General features: G+C 45.0%; 1 long non-coding RNA gene across 2 annotated transcripts; it reads left to right on the top strand.

The window, feature by feature from the left end:
• Positions 1-9,877: 9,877 nt before the first annotated feature.
• LOC119716761 (uncharacterized) lies at positions 9,878-14,958 on the top strand. 2 transcript variants are annotated; one of them, XR_005265374.2, is made up of 3 exons: positions 9,878-11,983; positions 12,661-12,759; positions 13,627-14,958. It is a non-coding gene; the product is annotated as an uncharacterized lncRNA (long non-coding RNA). The 2 variants fall into 2 exon arrangements; XR_011806590.1 differs by having other exon boundaries at positions 12,661-13,288.
• The last annotated feature ends 1,918 nt before the right edge of the window (positions 14,959-16,876 follow it).

The raw sequence follows: 16,876 nt of genomic DNA, 5'->3' as shown, positions 1-16,876 counted from the left end.
GGCTCTGGGATTTTTCTTCCTTCCTTTTTTTTTTTTCTACAAACATAAAAAGAAGTTGGACAAGGCTACAGGTTTATAGCCAGTCTTGGAAGAGCTGATATTCATTGTTTGGGGGGAGTTTTGCAGTTGTTTCTCAGTGGGAGACATTCCCATAAAGCTCCCCCGGACTTGGACATGGATATCATCGAAGCAGGTGTCTCCGTTTTTAAGAGATGCCGGAGCTCTGATGCTTCTTTTGAGCCTGAACCGAGCATAAAATTGTCAGTTTGTCTTCTCTGGGCTGTTCAACTCCTCCACAGAGGAGTACACAGACCTTCCTGGAAGGTGCATGCAGGGTGGGGTTAAAATCACATGCTATTTAGTAAAAAAAGGATGGGGGAAACTCCCTTTGCCTCCCAAATAAATCTCCACCCGTACACAAACAATCACGAGCCTCCCTCTCCTCTTTGCCCCCTTTGGGCCGAGCTTCTTCAGCCAAAGAGCCCGTCAGTGGCCTTTTGCTGCTTGATTTAAAGGGAACCATAATGGGTCATCGCATCCCTGGGAGAGGACTGTTTGTTCTTCTCACACCTCCATCCCTCCTCCCTCGTGGTCCCTGAAGGAGCCACTTTGAAGAAACAGCCCCCGGCATGTGCAGAGGAGACCGGCTCCAAGCGTGCCGGGAGAGGCAGCCTTGTTTTTTGGGGCTGGGGCCCAGCAGGGCAGTTTGTTGTTCAGGCCATATATCACCCCACGTGGACCGCAACATGACAACCCCATCATAATATTTGTGAGGAATCGCTTCCTCAGCATCTTATGTTACACTAACATCAACGCTTTAGAGTTGCAAAGGGAGAAGGGGGGGGGGGAGGGTGTTGCTAGCTGTAGGTCGGAAAACATAACAATCCGAATTCCTCCTTTTTTTTTTTTTCCATAAAAAAATAACAATTTACAGTTAGCAGACTCTTTCATTACAGTGGGGGCTTGGCAGGGGAGGACTATCATCGCTTTGAGCAAACGGACTGGTGTTCACAGCTTGTTGCTCACCCAGATCTTGGCATCGCTGTTAGACAAAGGGAGGCTGTGTCTCATGGATGCACCCCATCCTGGGGGCTGCAAAGAGTTTTGCTCAGCTCCTGGTGATTTGTGTGGAAGACAAAGGTGCTCCTCAGCTCACAGTCACTCTTATTTAGACACTCTAATTGCAGTCCTGTCTCTGCTGTGTAAGGTATGAGTCATCTGCCCAAGTTTAGGTGTCTTCAGTGTAGTGGTTGACACCTGAGCTCATCATCTAGACACCTGCTAAAGTCAGTGGGAAGGATCAGCCTCACCTCGGCTTCTTCATCTGATCCCAGGGTTGGGTTGGATAACCCATGATCCAGGCCTGCCTCTTCTTTCGTTGTGCTACAGCAGAGTCCAGACACCTTGTTGAGACCTCAAGGGCTCTTCTATCTGCTTACAGACTTCTAGTGCAAGCTGATGCCCTAAAGCATCCCCCACAGTCTCCAGCTCCTGATATAGGATGACATTGGTGTCCTGTAGGTGTAGGTTGAGGAAAACACCCCAAGTTTGCTGCGCAGATGTATTTTTCCCTTCTATGAAAGGAGGAAGCTCATTCTTCCTTAGCCTGAGCCATGATAAGGTGGTGGAGCCAAAGGGAACACTTCTTTAGGTTGCTTTCAAGATTTCAGTTATCCAAGCGTTTATAAACATATGCATTGAAAAAAAAAATGCTTCCAATATATAATTTCTTCACTTTTCCTCTTAGTATCTTCCATTTTTTCTCTGCATTATAGTTCAACTTAGCCCCTCTGGAGGAGCAAAGGAAGCCACCATTGGGTGGCCCCTTGACCTAGCACGGGCTTACCAAGGACTCAGATCTCCATTTCCATTTTTCCAGCATTCCCATGGGGCAAAGGCGAAGAGGTGGCAAGACCCTTGGCTTTTTACGTTGGCCCCTGTCACAAGCTCCTGGAAATAACGTAACCTCAATTTCCTTATCTGCCGTGTGGCAAAGATAGTGTGACTTTGCCCGGGGTTAGCGGCAGTTCTAACAAATGTTTGCACAGTGTTTGGAGATATTTGGATGAAAGGCACTACAGAGCTATTAAGTAGTCGTGTTATTTATTGTGCTTTCCCAAGTGGATCTCCTTAGCAATGTAGTGTGTAAGTAGAGTTGTTATAGCACCCCCGTCGACATGCAACCTACCGCACTCCCCTCGTCCCTCTGGATCCGAATTTCCTCCGTCTTCAGACACTTCACAGCACTGCATGTAGAGCACTCATGCTCATCTTGTTTCATAAAATACACTCAACTGCTTTTTCACTCTCCCAGGCTGGTTTCACCCCAGTAAATCCTTTAAAATGAGGTTCTGTTGAGCTGTGCTTCTGGAATTGGACAGGACTCTTCTGTCTGATGGTCTTGAATGCTGTGCTCTAACTTCTCAAGGGCAGCAGGAATCAAGAAAATGTGTTTTTCTTACAGTTTTCCTGTTGGAATGATTGCTCTTTTTTATTATTCTTTATTATTATTATTATTATTATTATTATTATTATTATTATTATTATTATTATTTTAGTCTCATTTACCTTTATTACTTTTATATTTGGTATAAGGGAGAGAAACAGGCACTTGGTGATGCAATTAATTTAAATTACTGAGACAAAGTCTAGGCTGAGATGAGTTATGTCCTAAATATGCTTTTGGTGACATCACCTAGCAATTCAAGCCTGCAGTCTGGAGGGCTGCATCCTACATTTTCTGGATAGATGTCACTTTTAGGAGGGATTATGGTTCTGAAGGCACCACAGACTGTCTCTGGCCTCTGTTCTGGGCCAAGTATGCACTGCACCTAGGGGTTGCAGCATGTGAAACAACAGGAAACGATGTCAAAATGTGCTTTCTGGAAGAATTGCCAATGCTTTCTTACTCAGATATTTCAAGACTAGAAATACCAGAGGAAATCACCTTTCTAGCAGGGTTTCAGCAGTTTCAGATTCACACAGAAACCAAGAGAACAAAGAATGGCAGTAAGAACAGTCTGGTATTTATAGATTTATGTCTCAAGGTTGATTGCTTGCTAAACTGATTTATTTTAATATTTTCTGTTGTCTTCTGTTACATCTCTAGAATTCCTTTGCTTTTCTCATACTTCTCTACTGTGATTTCATATGTAGAACATTTGCCATATAACAATCAGCTAATAGGATAAAAATTATTAAGAAATTAACTATTTAAACTGAAGTCATTCCTTGCTCCGGATCTTTATTTTAGCAAAAAATAAGAACGTAATTTCTTTAGAAACTTCAGCTTTCTGTCAAAGAGGGCTGAAAAGTCAACAAGTGGAGAAGTCCATGGGGGACAGATAGATGACAGTCTGAATGGCCACATAAATCTAATTCCTAGGAAAAAGAAAAAAGAAAGTTACATAATAAAATTGTACAGTAAACTCCTGAGTGGTTCCCCCCTGTATTTCCTGTACTGAATGCAGAAGAAGTGAGTAGTGGAAAACTTTAAACCAGGCTTGACTCTTGGGCTTTGAAACTATCTTTAAAATGAACATAATGGGAAAAGGGAAGAGGAAGGGGAAGGGGAAGGGGAAGGGGAAGGGGAAGGGGAAGGGGAAGGGGAAGGGGAAGGGGAAGGGGAAGGGGAAGGGGAAGGGGAAGGGGAAGGGGAAGGGGAAGGGGAAGGGGAAGGGGAAGGGGAAGGGGAAGAGGAAGGGGAAGGGGAAGGGAAAGGGGAAGGGGAAGGGGAAGGGGAAGGGGCTATGATTTTTTCATAGCTTTCAATGCAGTTCCTTTAGTGGCAAGTGTATCTAATCTGTCCATCTTGTACTCATCACTGGAAGAAATTTAAATGAGTTCTCCAAGTAGTATGGGAAGGGAGGATATTACAAAATCCCAACATAAAATCTTTAGTAAACATCCTAAAACAAAGGATTTATCCTGGCAGAAGATATCAGCAGTATTTAACCTTACACAGCACAATTTTAGCAAGTTCTAGGAGGACTGGGGCTGGGGCATGACAGTGGCCACAGAAACCAACAGTACAGACATTTTAGTGCTATGTCCCTCTCCATGATAAACTGGGAAAAGGCCTGATTTGGGGTTTGTCCTCTGTGCAGTGTGTGCTACCATAGATAAGTTCATTGCAAGGAGAAAGATGTCAAGCTAGGAGGTGACCTGAGGGGTTCATAGGAGAAATAATACTGCAAAGAGAGACTTGAGACCTTTGGGTTAAAGGAAATGCAATTTCAGCCCAATACTGGCCATCCAGAGGTGTTTCAAACACCTTTTGTGAGGACCAAAAGTTTTAGAAGTGGAGGGAGATGCCTGCAGGGTTTAGACCTCTCCAGCCAGGTGTCCTATCTCCTGGGACCACAGGTGTCATCTGCAGCAACTGGAAATGTGCTGGGTGCAGAAAGCTTTATTTACATGCTCAGCAAGATTATGTTTGGGCAGATAAGATTACCTCGTTGCTCCTGGTATGTGGAGTTCATACCTTGCGTGGCACATTTATCACCCCCTCTTCCCTCTCAGAGGAACGGGAAGGGAACAGTAGGAGGGAAAAGAAAGTGGAAGGCAGAATAGGAGGGAACCCAGACAAGGGAGGAGGCTGTGTGGGGCACATCTTCCCAGCCTGGATGATTTATTTTTCTTCTGGGAAGCATTGAAACTTCCAAGGCAAAATTAATGGGACAAAAACACTTTCCAGGTGCTCAGAAGTGCAAAAGTACGATAAATCAAAGGGGTAGACGGAAGGAGGAAGCTCGTGGCCGAGGGAGAGAAAAACAGGCAGAAGAGCAGACTCCCAAAGCTGTGTCTCCTTTGACATGCTGGATGCTCAGCCAAGGAAGTCATTGTCCCAGCTCTTGTGGTACATTAAAGGCATTTTTGGGGCTGCATAAAGGGTTTTCTTGGGTTGCTCCATCTTGATGGTGGAGGATCCTGATGTAGGAGCTCGTGTTTGTCTGAAGCTCATTGAATAAGACATGACACATCTGGAGAAGGCCAGAGAGGTCATGGGAAGGATGGAGAGGAAAAATCAACAAAGCAGAGTGACAGATTGACCAGTTCTCTCCCCATTTTCACCCTGGGCCCCCAACTGCTGTACGCCAGCTCCATGCATCCTCCCAGATGCATTTACTCACCTCTTCTTGAAAAGGGACAAAGCCAACCTAAGCAGAGATGCCCCTGAAGTGAGATCTGACTCTGACTTCCAAACTGTTGTCCTCCTGATGGCGAGGAGGATGAGGAGTTGCATTAAGCTGGGGCTTTCCATCCTTGTGCAGGGAAGCACAGCTCCACCCTGCCTCACTGATGGACCCAGGTCAGGGCACCCATGGCTTCATCTCACATGGGCAAGTGTGTGAATGCATAGCTGATGTGCCCAGGGGGTCCTTGGTTGGGAGCTGGTGGAAAATCTCTTCTTCTGCCAGTTCCTGGCATCATGGTTATCCCATTTGCAATTACCCATCACCGGAGAGACTCCTGATCTGAGGCAGTGCCGTCCTTTTTCATCTGTAGTCTTCATTTCACAAGAGCTTTCTCAGTGCCCACCACCCCTGCAGCAGCAACCTTGATCATCGATGTATTTTCATCGATGATCTCCTTCTTTCAACTCAAAGAAACTTGGTTCCAAAACGGCACCTGGGATTTCCGTCAGAAGAATTTGCAACATCACGTGGAAAACGGGTCATCTGCAAACTTGGAGAATGGAAGCAGCTAGACAGTGCTTTTGTGGAAACACTTCCCCATCTTTTTCATACATCACCATTTATTTTTACTTCTATTTTGGTAACACCAAGCAAACTTCGGGGCAACTCTGGCCTATGTTGTACTAGGTGCTGTGCAAGCACACAGGAGGAACCCAGCTTTTTTGAATTTCTTTTCTCTCTCCCATGCTTAGCTGGGCTTGCCCGCGGTGCTTGTATTAACAATTAGTCCACTTGCTGACAGCTCTAGTGCACCATGAGTCAGTTCCCTACTTCAGATGAGCCATCGGTCAATTAAACTAATAGTGAAAATCTCTGGGCATAAGAAAGGAAACGTTTATGAGCTAATGTAAAGCGTGCGAGGGCTAAGGGAAATAAAAGCCCTCTACAATTATAAGGGGGGAAAATGAGATCGCAGGCTCATTAATAAACAAAGAGCAGGATGTAATTAATAAATGCCTCTAAACCTGCCAGAATATGGAATTCCTTTCCAAATATGTCATTAGCAAGAAAAATAAAGAGGAAAAATTAAGCTGATAAGGATGGGCTTGGAAACTTTGAACGTATACAAATCACAGGATCTGGCTGACATTTATCCTGCTTGTTAAAGGAATTGAACTAAGGAGTTAAGGAATCACCGAGGAGTGGCGGAAATATGGCCAAGGGGTATGAAAGCAGAAAGTTGTAGTTTGTTTTTTATATACAGCAGAAGTTGCCCGCTGTGCTGGTAGTGGTGCAAACACAGCACAGGAGATTGTCCACACATCACCGTTTCTGGTCTTTGACATAATACTAGGGTGAAATTTATAATGTGCAAGGGAAAAAAAAGAAAAATGTCATGGTCTTCCAACCTTTAAAATAACAAAAACATAGCTGGCAGATGTATAGTGGGGAACAATGATACATAGCAAGGAAGCACACTAAACGTCTTACAGTTTAAAACTACTTCTAAATATCAGGAGGTCAGCCGCTTCACAACTTTTTCATGTCTTGGGCCTCATGTTCACACTCACTTATGGTGCCCCTTTGCTGCAGGGGCCCCAAAAGCTCTCACTTTTATCTTCTTTAGATTCAACCCGGGAGGGGCGGGGGGCTCCTACTGGCCCCAGATGTCAGAGCACTTGAGTCGTGCCGTCTCTTGAACTTTAGTTGCTCATGAGCCTTGATGAATCCAGGCTCTGGCTAAGAGAGAGGAATATTTTTTTGAGAAAGCTGGGAAGGGCAGCAGATGCAAAACCTGGCATTGGGGAAATCCAAAGCTGACTGAGGGATGACAGGCTTTGAAACCGAAAGGAGGAGCCTTAGGTCGGATGCTGCACAGATGGGGGAATCCGAGAAGAGCTGTTTGGGGAGGAAGAGACGTGATCAAAGCAGTCCTCGTGGAGGATGGATATCAGCAAGATGAGATGGCATTTATCAAGAGCAGAGAAAAAGAGGTTACTTCACAAGGGTTCAGTTGTGCAGATGGGTAGGGGAAGGCTGCAGAAGTGGTACGTGTGAGGCGATGAGCCAAAATTTGACATAAATCCAGACGCTGGACAGACTCCCCACTAGCTAAGTTACTTAAATCAAGCAACTACTTTTCCCTTCAAAAGGCATGGCTTTGCTTGACCATGAATTACCCATCAGTGGCTTGGAGTTGTGCAGTAAGATTGCATGATCCTTAAAGTCCATCTCTGGTCTGCAAATCTATGCATTTGCTGATGTTTACTGCCCTGCTTGAGTCCTTCTCGTTTTTTCTTGTTTTCTTTTGCTGAGAGCAGGATCAGCCCCACAACTGTCTAGTCCAGCTTTTTCCCAGTACACAACACAAGTGACAATATTTTGGCAACCTATCTGGGGTATTTTTTCGCTGCCTTGTTCTCTCTCCTTTCTGGACTTTAATATGTGTTTCAAATCTTTGCTGCAAAATGCAGAAAGTAAATAAAGAGACAATTTAGATGGTCAATAGGCAGACCTAACAGAAGATGGAGAAGAGAAACAGTAACAAATAAACCTAAATAAAGAGTCAAGCTCTTAATAAATTATGTCCGACCATCAGACAACTATAGAAAAGCAGCCAAATTAGCTGCCATACCCCGATGCTGATAGTCTAGATAAAATATTAAAACAAATCTGGACCAAAGAGAGGCTCTCTGCAATGGCACAACAGTTTGCTTTCTAGCTGAGGTAAAAATAACATGTAATCATTTAATACAATTTCTTCAAATAAACTTCATTTTGAGATAATGACTTCCAGATGGATGAAGGTTTATAAACATCTCTGCCACAAGATATGTTCCCACTGGGTAACGGATGGGGTAAGAGAGAGATTCAGTCAGTGGGTCTACACTAGTACTCTAGACATGCCTAGCACTGCTCTCTAGCCCCAAAACCAAACATCAAGAAAGGTCTCGTGTCCATCCTGCTGCTCCTTCAGGCTGTCTAAAACCAGGTGGCTGCATCCAAATTGCCTGTTGAGAACAGGCAACCCCCTGAGCCATGCCTGGGATGTGTCCATGGAGTGGTCCAGTGGTCCAGACCCAATTGGTGCCAAAAGCATCTCAAAAATTACACCATTTGGAGCAGGGAGCTCTCATGCCTGGGGATAATCCTAGGCGCTGCATGATTTAACAATTTAGACACAGCCTAAGAGTAACTTTGCAGAAGAACCCACAACCCTTTCTGTATCAACCAATACCCTCATTGAAATGATTCTGGAAGCTCATCTAAAGCTTCAGGGCTAGATGATCATGTCCAGCTTTGGAAATACGTAAGCCCACATCAAACATCATCACTAATGGTCATACTCAAGGTCAAGGCAAGAACCTGTTCAAGACATCCATACGGTTAGTCAACTAATAGCCCAGCACCTTTTTGGATGAAATACTAGCCTCGAGCTCCTTGGAGCCAAAGCTGCTAGTCAGGCTGTCAGTGTTACACATGTATTTGATTGCTTTGCTGGGTTGGGGCCCTGCAGAATCAGCACAAGGAATGTGAAGGAAACAATGGCACTTCGCGCTCAGTGTGGAGAATTTTGAGTGTTATTAATTATTTCTCGTTTTGCTGGTTAGCATTAAGAGACAGAGGGCTGAAACAAATCCAGGCAGAAATCAGCCACAGTTATTAGTGTCTCAAATCTTTGTCTTGTAGGCTTCAGTCTGGTTAAAACAACAGGAAAAAAAGCTAGACATTTTTCAGATGAAGGCCCCCAAGGTATGTGGGATTTTAGATAAATGACCTGGGTTGGGTCCAGCAATAATTATTTCCCTTTAAATCCTCAGATTTTCTTTCTTTCCTATTTTTTTTCCTGTTTACAAGAGATTGTTGGTTTGTTTCTTTTTGCCTCAGTTTTATCCATACCTCCCGCCATGACAATGTAACCTACCCACAGCTGAAATCTAAATGATTCATAGAGACAGTTGGATTTTATCAAGGACCTGATGGAAAGTTGGCATGTTTCTAGCTCATCTTGCTTGCTTTTTCACCTGAGGGGTTGAGAGAGGAGCCCTCATCTTCCAAGATTCCACTTTTTGGGCAAATCTACTGCTGTGGAGCTGAGCCCCTAAGCTCCTCTCAGCCACACATGTTCCTGCAGTTTATGGGTGTCTTTAAGGACTGAAGACATGGGTGATTTCAGGGACATTGCCAGGTCCTCTTCAGCATATTTTCCAGGCTCCTTTTGAGACAGGAACTGTGGGAAAGAGATAGCAATGACTTGAAGCTACAGTTTCCAGGTTCTTTTGGGTTGCATGTTTCTGGAGCTCTACAACAGCTTCTTGCTGTTGAAGGGGTCTATGAGCTCCTTTGCTCTGAAACCCAGCACATTTCACAGTGTGCAGGAAATCACCAAAATGGGAGATAAGCTTTGTGAGGATATTTTTAACATAAATAGATGTAAAGGATAGATTTTGAGTTAAAAGTTTATTAGCTGATTACATCCCTATCTAGGTGTGAGGAGGTGGTGATACCCAATCTCTCTGACCCATCCTGATTTTGAGCCTATCAAAGAAAATGGGGTCACTGCCAATGTTTGTTGAGAAAAGATTAGAAACTCATTTTAAAAGATTAGAAACTCATCTTCCATGTAAGTCAAAAGAAAGGCAAAGGATAATAAAAGATAGGCTTTAGGTTAAAAGCTCCACACAGTCTAATGACTGTAGAGTTGAGTGCAATAGTCTTTGGGCAGGACGGAAGATCTGAATTCATGCCAGCTTAAATGGTGCTATATAACCTGAAGTTATACAGTCCCCTTGCTCAGAATCATCAATACCATGGGCTTCAGAGGAAGTCTGTGTGAAGAGGACAAGTCTCACAGTGGGTTCCATATTTCTCATTAAAGTATGTCTCCGAATCACAGAATCACAGAATTGCTGTTGGCAGGGAACTCTGGAGGTCATCTGGTACCAGCCCTACTCCAGCAGGACCACCCCAAGCAGGGGGCCCAGCCCCGCATCCAGGCAGCTGCTGGAGATCCCCAAGGAGGAGCCCCCAGCCCCTCTCTGGGCAGCCTGTGCTGTGATGGTTTTCTTCTCCTTCATGTACCTGGAAATAGTTTCCAGGATTAGCTGTTCTGTCACCTTCCCAGAAATCATGGAGAGGCTAACCAGCCTATAGCTCCCTGGGTCCTCCTTCTTGACCTAGAGTATAGGATCTCAGCTCCAAATGTGAAGTTTTGGGGCCTTGCAGCAAAGAAAGAGAGAGGATGGTTTTTTAGAGTCAGTGATATTTGACTACTACATGGCCAAAGTGTGTCAATCCAAAATTAGTTAGAGGCTCCTGGATATCTACAGGGAGACTGATGAAACTTTTCAATGTTTGAATCCCCTCCCTCCTCTGTTTCAGCTCCAAAGGATGCAGGTTTAGAGCACCTAACAAATATATTTTGTTTTCTCCTCCTTCTTAACTGAAGAGAAAACAGAGGCTGAGCAACTTCATTTGGGATGAGGTGGAAGCCCTGTTCCCAGTCTGGCCAGCAGAATATCACCAATACCCAGTCTGACCCTGTGCTGAAATTCAGGACCATGCAAGGATTGTTTCTCAGAAATGTTAGCTCTTGACTGTAAGAACAGCCACAGATAAATCCCTATTGCCAGTTAGACACCAATGTGTTTCTCATCAGTTCGTATTCCAGTAACATTTAGCAAGCATCTCATTAAAAGCTAAACCCGGCGTGTCTTTGTCTCAAATCCTTTGTGAGAGAATCGGCTTCACCATTGTCAAGCTGGATGCCAGGTCTTAGGCAGGTGGGAGAAGCCACAAGCCTATTGTGCTGCCCTTGATCTATACATCCCAGCAGCCCCGTGGAAGTCTTGCTCAATCAGGTCTGCACTCCAAAAGCTCCCCAAACCTCCTCCTTCACCCTCCACTGACACGGCAGATGCCTTTGGATGCCTTCCCAGTTTCATCAGGTCAGTTCTCAGAAGGCTGGAAATCTCTGTTTCCCATATAGTCTCCCCCCCACCCTCAAAAATAAACAAATATCATCTGTGTTGGAGCTGAAGAGTGGAAGCATGTATGTCCTGTTAGAGACTCATGTTTACATTATTACTGGGAGCAGATTGAATGGTTTAATCTTCTTATGTTTTTTACAGTTTTCTTGCAAACCTCATGGTTTTGCAACAGTCAACGCTGGGACTCCTTTTGAAAAGGACAAGCAGCTTAAAAGGACCTCAAACCTATCCTACCCTGTTGGGATTTTGCAAGCCAAAAGTTATCTAGCTTCTAACCCAACGTCTTTTCCATGACCAGGGTTCTTCTCTCATGCTCTTCTCTCCACCTAACCTCTGCTAGGGGCACAATCCTGTCCTATGCTGGCAAAACAAAGCTGAGCATTGAGGCTGATCGCACTGTGCTGCTACAGATGCACTGGATGAACTCTTTCCTGCGTGTTTCATGTTGCTTCTCTCTGTCATGAGAGAATCCGCTGCCCATGTGGTGACAGCAAGCACATGTAGACATTGTTTAATGAACACACAGCCAGCCCAATGTACTTGTTAATCAAGCCAGCGTCCCAAGAGCTGGCAGAAGAACTGAATGCTCTTGCTGAGTCAGCATGTGGGCCATGGTTATGACTTTCCATCAAACGCACGCTTTCTGCTGCCAAGTCTGGGCCAACTCTTCAGCATCACTGAAGCCAGACGAGTATCTGGATTAAGGTTCCACATGGAGGGGAGGGCTCTGCAGAGTTTCTTGCTTGTTTGTTTTGGTTCTCACCAGCGAACCACTAAGCCCCTGCGATGATCTTTCCAGTTGGAAAAGGACTCAGCTGATCCAGTTTGTGCAAGAACCTTTCAACCCAGCAACTGGTATGTCTCCTGCCTGCCGAGCCAAGCTTGTTGCAGAGCAGAGCCTGTTGTGATGCTGCAGGGCTGGAGGGAAGGGGAGCTGTAACTCTGCAGGACTGCCCTTGACCTTCAGAGAGCTGGGGAGTGGGGAACGATGGGTTTTGCCTTGTTTTGTTTTCGTTGATTTTGGTCTTGATCAGTCACCGTGCTACCAAAAGGGTCAGAAAGTCACCAGCATCACCAAACTTCACTGGGAAAGAAAGAAAAAATAAAATTGCATGTTCTGAGACATAGATCAGCAATGTGAGATCAGCTGCCAGCAGCTGGGTGACAGAGCCAGAGGGAGGGCGAATGTGGCAGAGGCAGCACGACCAGGTCATGCTCCCAGGCTGACTTTCACGGCTGTCAGCTAATCTCACTCTCTTTGGGGAGCTCCAGCTCAGGTTACCAGCAGTAGGAGGTGAGAATGACCTGTAACTGGAGGCTGACAGGGGCCCATAAACTGGCTCTCCTGACAGCTTCCTGGAATCAGCCCCTTGTCTTTTGAAAGGAGGCATCTCGAGGGGAGCTCCTTCTTTAACCAAGTGCCCGGTGACTTTGTCCCCTGGTCTGGAAGAGGGAGGCACACAAAGAGCATCCCCTCAAACTCAACCTTTTTTCTATTTTTTTTTTTTTTTTGATAAAATTTACTTCTTTAGGTGAAGCTTCAGAGAGAAGGATTTCTCAGCTTCAGGATTTCTCAGCTCCACAGAAAAATAGAAGCTCAAAACCAAAGACAAACACATATCAGCCTTGGAGTAAGTGATCACCACAAGCCTGGGGAGGACAGAAGGGGGTAATCCTTCTTTACCAGCTTCTGATGGGACCCTTGTTTTCCGTTTCCCTCATTGCAGATGGTTGCCATTCCTGCTAATCCGGGGTAGATTTTCTTGTTCTTTTTCTAATGGTGTTTCATAATGTATAAGGAAATATTCATTGGAGCAGGACGAATGGAAAATTTCAAGAGCGATCAGATGAATTTTCTGCCCACCCCTTAAAAACAAAACAAAACAAAACAAAACAAAAAAAATAACACAGAAAATGTTAACAGGGAAATATGTAAAATATTTCATTTGGGGGGAAAAAGTGAGTTTCTAGCTGAAAGCTTTGATTTAAAACTATTCCCATTCCTTACTCTGCCCCTGTCGCTGGTGTTCCTGAATAAGGCCATCAGCTCATCCCAAATCCCTTTTGTTTCATCCGTGTGCACATCCATCCTCAGGATCTGCAGGGATGGCACCTTAGAAGTCACCTTTCTCTGCTCTCTGCTGACCATCACAGTCACTGGTAAGGGGGAAATGAGGCTTCTGTTCTTTAGGGGAATATCACATGTGGGTAGGGTTGACCCAAAGATGTTTTCTTCCCATGGGGATGCTAAAATACGTAGGTTCTTCCATGCCTTGGCATGAGGTGAAGAGTTTGCATGAACAGAGACCTTGGATGGGGTCTGACTCTACACATTTGGTAGAGCTGACAATTCATCCGCTGTTGGACTGGGATAATAATGCCTGCCTGCCTCACAAGTGGAGTGTACGAGCTCTCCTGTGGACCCACTGTCCCAGCAGAGTGTTATGGGGCTGTCGGGGTCATTAAAAATCTGATGTTTTTGTGTTTTGTCTTTGCAGGAGCACGCGGGGCATTACCCCAGGCATCCTGGCAAAACTTCCAACTTCCTTGCCGCTGTCTTGATGAAAGGGGACATGTCAGCCCTCGAAAATGTGTGTTAGGCAAGAAAGAGGAGACTTCTGGGAAAGCACTTCTTTTCTGCAAAATTAGTTTTGCTGAGTTTACAAGGTGTCGAAGGCTATTAATACCGCACGCTTTGGTACCATGAGATTGTAAACAAAGTTTCAATATGCCTTTCTACAGAACCATTTATCAGCCTCCATCTTTTTCCCTCTGGCTTTTTTCCACCCTTTGCTTTCTTTCTTTGCTTTCTTTCTTTCTTTTTTTTTTTTCTTCCCTTCCCTCTCATTCTTTAGCTTTGTCTCCTGGATTTATTCCCATTCTCTAGGTTGTCTTATTAATTTTCCTCTTTTTCAAAGAAAAAAACAGGCTTGTGGCCTGGAGACTTTACAACATTCTCTCATAGTCCTGGATTTAAAACGCCTAGCCGGGGGTCTATAATGTACTGACATGGAAAGACTAGACTTATTATTAAACTAATAATCTTGGAATTTTTATGAACTACAGAGCTCTGCAATCATTTCTAACCACATGGCACGGGTTGCTGAGGTATTAGCAGCCATTGGTGAAAAGCTACTGTGGCTGGACACGCCAACTTTGTCAACACCTGGGAGCAGGGCTGCAGAGATGAACGAGCCGAGGAGGTGGTGGAGAGAAATGGGATGCTCTCAGAAGCCCCAGGTGAGACTTGCCCGCTTTCACCCCAAAGGTTTGTATCCAGTACATTAGTCAAGCTAGAGCCCCCAAAATATAACATGGGGTATGGGAAAATATGTTGAATTAAATGGGAATGCTAGGAGTTGGGAGTGTAGTCGTGTAATTGCCTTAATCTCTATTTTTACCACCACTAGATACCAAGTCAGGCGGATCCTTGACCCAGCCCAACACAAATACGTGTGTTCTTTTACAACTGAGCAGGTTAAGATGGGACAGTTTCTATACCTCCCATTTTAACATCTTTTCTCACGATGAAGACTAAAAGCTAGAATTTTCAGATCTTTTGGAGCATTTGTCTGGAAGGCCTTACAAAGATTGCTCTTTTAAGGGTGTTTTGTTATGTTGGGTTGGGTTAAGGATCCATCTAACTCACTATCTAGCAGTACCTGCAGTATTTTCAACTACAACATGTGAAGATGCTTTGTTGCTTATGAATATATTTACCAGACACTTTAAATTTCATAGAACTGTAGATTTTTAAATTTGATAAAAAATTTTTACAAGCAAACATACCAAAAATTTAAAATTTGATACAATTAGATTTGGTACAAAGTGTATTCCACCAGCATTCAGAATCACTGCACTGCTCACTTTGCCACCCAGTAAAATGAAAAATCCCCTGGCTTGATGCTGCTCATTACATTTCCAGAGCATAATTTCAAATGGTGTGTGAAACATCTCACTTCTGGCTCTGGACACCTGGGCAGCTGTGTTGTTCGGTGCTAGGCAGCCCCATGTTTCATTCAGGAGATGGAGGTACCTTTGTGGCCATCTGCTCATGGTTTCACAAATTGTTAATGCTTTTCAGGATGCAAATTGCCAGTGGAAAGAAAGAGAGACAATCATTTGAGTTGCAGTTTAAGGCAGAGTTGATCTTATTATAGGGGATTATAGCATTGTGTGAGCTGCCGTGATATGAGAAGGGTTTTTTTTTTCCACTGCAAGGCATTTGTGAGACCTCCACTCCTTGCATTTTCTGCTTGCCTGTCAATCTGCTCATCTTTCCGTTTCATTTAATTAGAAACACTGGTTTTAATGATGCCTCTTCTCGGAGATTGAACACACCAGGCCACAGTCTCTGTGTGCCTCAGGTGGTAGAAATACATTGGCTGCACTGAAGTCACCTGGGGGAAAACAAAGAAGGGGAAAAGCTCACTATCTCCTTGTGATGGATTGCTAACCCATCCCTGGGATATTCCAGAGAGAACAGACGTGCAGCCCATGCTGAGGATGAATTACTGGATCCTATTATAACGGGAAGAATTAAAAAAAAAAAGGAGAACTCCTCCGGATAATCAGCACCAGCTGCCACTTGCGGGGTACCCCATCCTCCAGGCAAGCCGCAGCTGTGATTCATGCCACGTCCTACGTTGTTGCCTGCCCTTAACATCTAAACAATATGACATGTTCTGCCTCAGTACATACATATTTCGTCCTTACGCGTGAGTTTCCGGCTGCTCAGCAAAGCAGGCGGCCGGGGAGGATGCAGGCTTTTTTTCTTTCCTTTGTACTGTAACTCATCCACGAGGAGGATGGGGAACGAGGGTGTCAGGGGGGAAGCTTCCAGCGAGTCTCCGGATGGGAGGCATGGATCTTTGTTTCTGCGTCAGCTCCGTGTCAGGGTAATTGGAAGCAACAAGGCAGCGCTGGAAAACACTGTCATGGATCTTAAGTGCAAAGCCTTTGTGGGAGTCACTCCTCGTAATATATGGAGTGCTTACAAGGAGCCGTGACAACTCCAGCACGCGGCTGACACACTGAGCCTTTCACCTAAGCCAGTAAGGCAGGGAAAGGAGCTGAGAAGTCTCAGGCAGTCATTGGGAGAAAAGTTGTAGGTTTTTTTTTTTCTGGAGGAGAGGAGGGCAGGGGGGTAAGAGAGTAGTTTCCAGCTGGGGAGGCCAAAATTCTTCAGATAGCCTGCATTTCATTTGCGAAAGGCTCTGTAGCACGTGCTTGCTGAGATAGAAGCAGACTGGGTTTAGGAGGGCTTTTCTAGTCCCATGTGCTCAAGATAATCCCCACTGATGGCACAGGGAAAAGAGGCACAGTCAGAAGTGACCATGGGACTGCAGGGGCACAGCAGGAGATCCTATAATACAGCATAACCACAGCTCATAGCCAAAATCTGGTAAGCACACAGGCTGCTGCTCCCCACAAGTTGCCCCTGTTCCCTCTGCACCCTTCCACGGACCAATGCTAACCTCACCAGGTGCTGATGGGGTTTTCTTCCCATTCCCTTTTAGTTTTTGGAAGTTTTGTCTGGTTGATGTGTGGGTTTTCTATGTTTCTGGTCCTAGCCATCAGTCTGGACTCTACTGCACACCTTGAATCTGGACCATGCTTGCACCCTGAACCTTGTAAGGCCCCAGACACGTAGTCTTCACCTTTCAGGAGGTGATGTACCCATGAAAGATATTTCTTTCTGCCACTTGCAGACTCAAGTTTCCTACATCCAGGAGGCCAGCCCTTCCT

Source organism: Anas platyrhynchos, chromosome 1 (genome assembly GCF_047663525.1).
Source record: "Anas platyrhynchos isolate ZD024472 breed Pekin duck chromosome 1, IASCAAS_PekinDuck_T2T, whole genome shotgun sequence".
NCBI lineage: Eukaryota > Metazoa > Chordata > Aves > Anseriformes > Anatidae > Anas > Anas platyrhynchos.
This window is presented reverse-complemented; position numbering and strand designations above follow the sequence as displayed.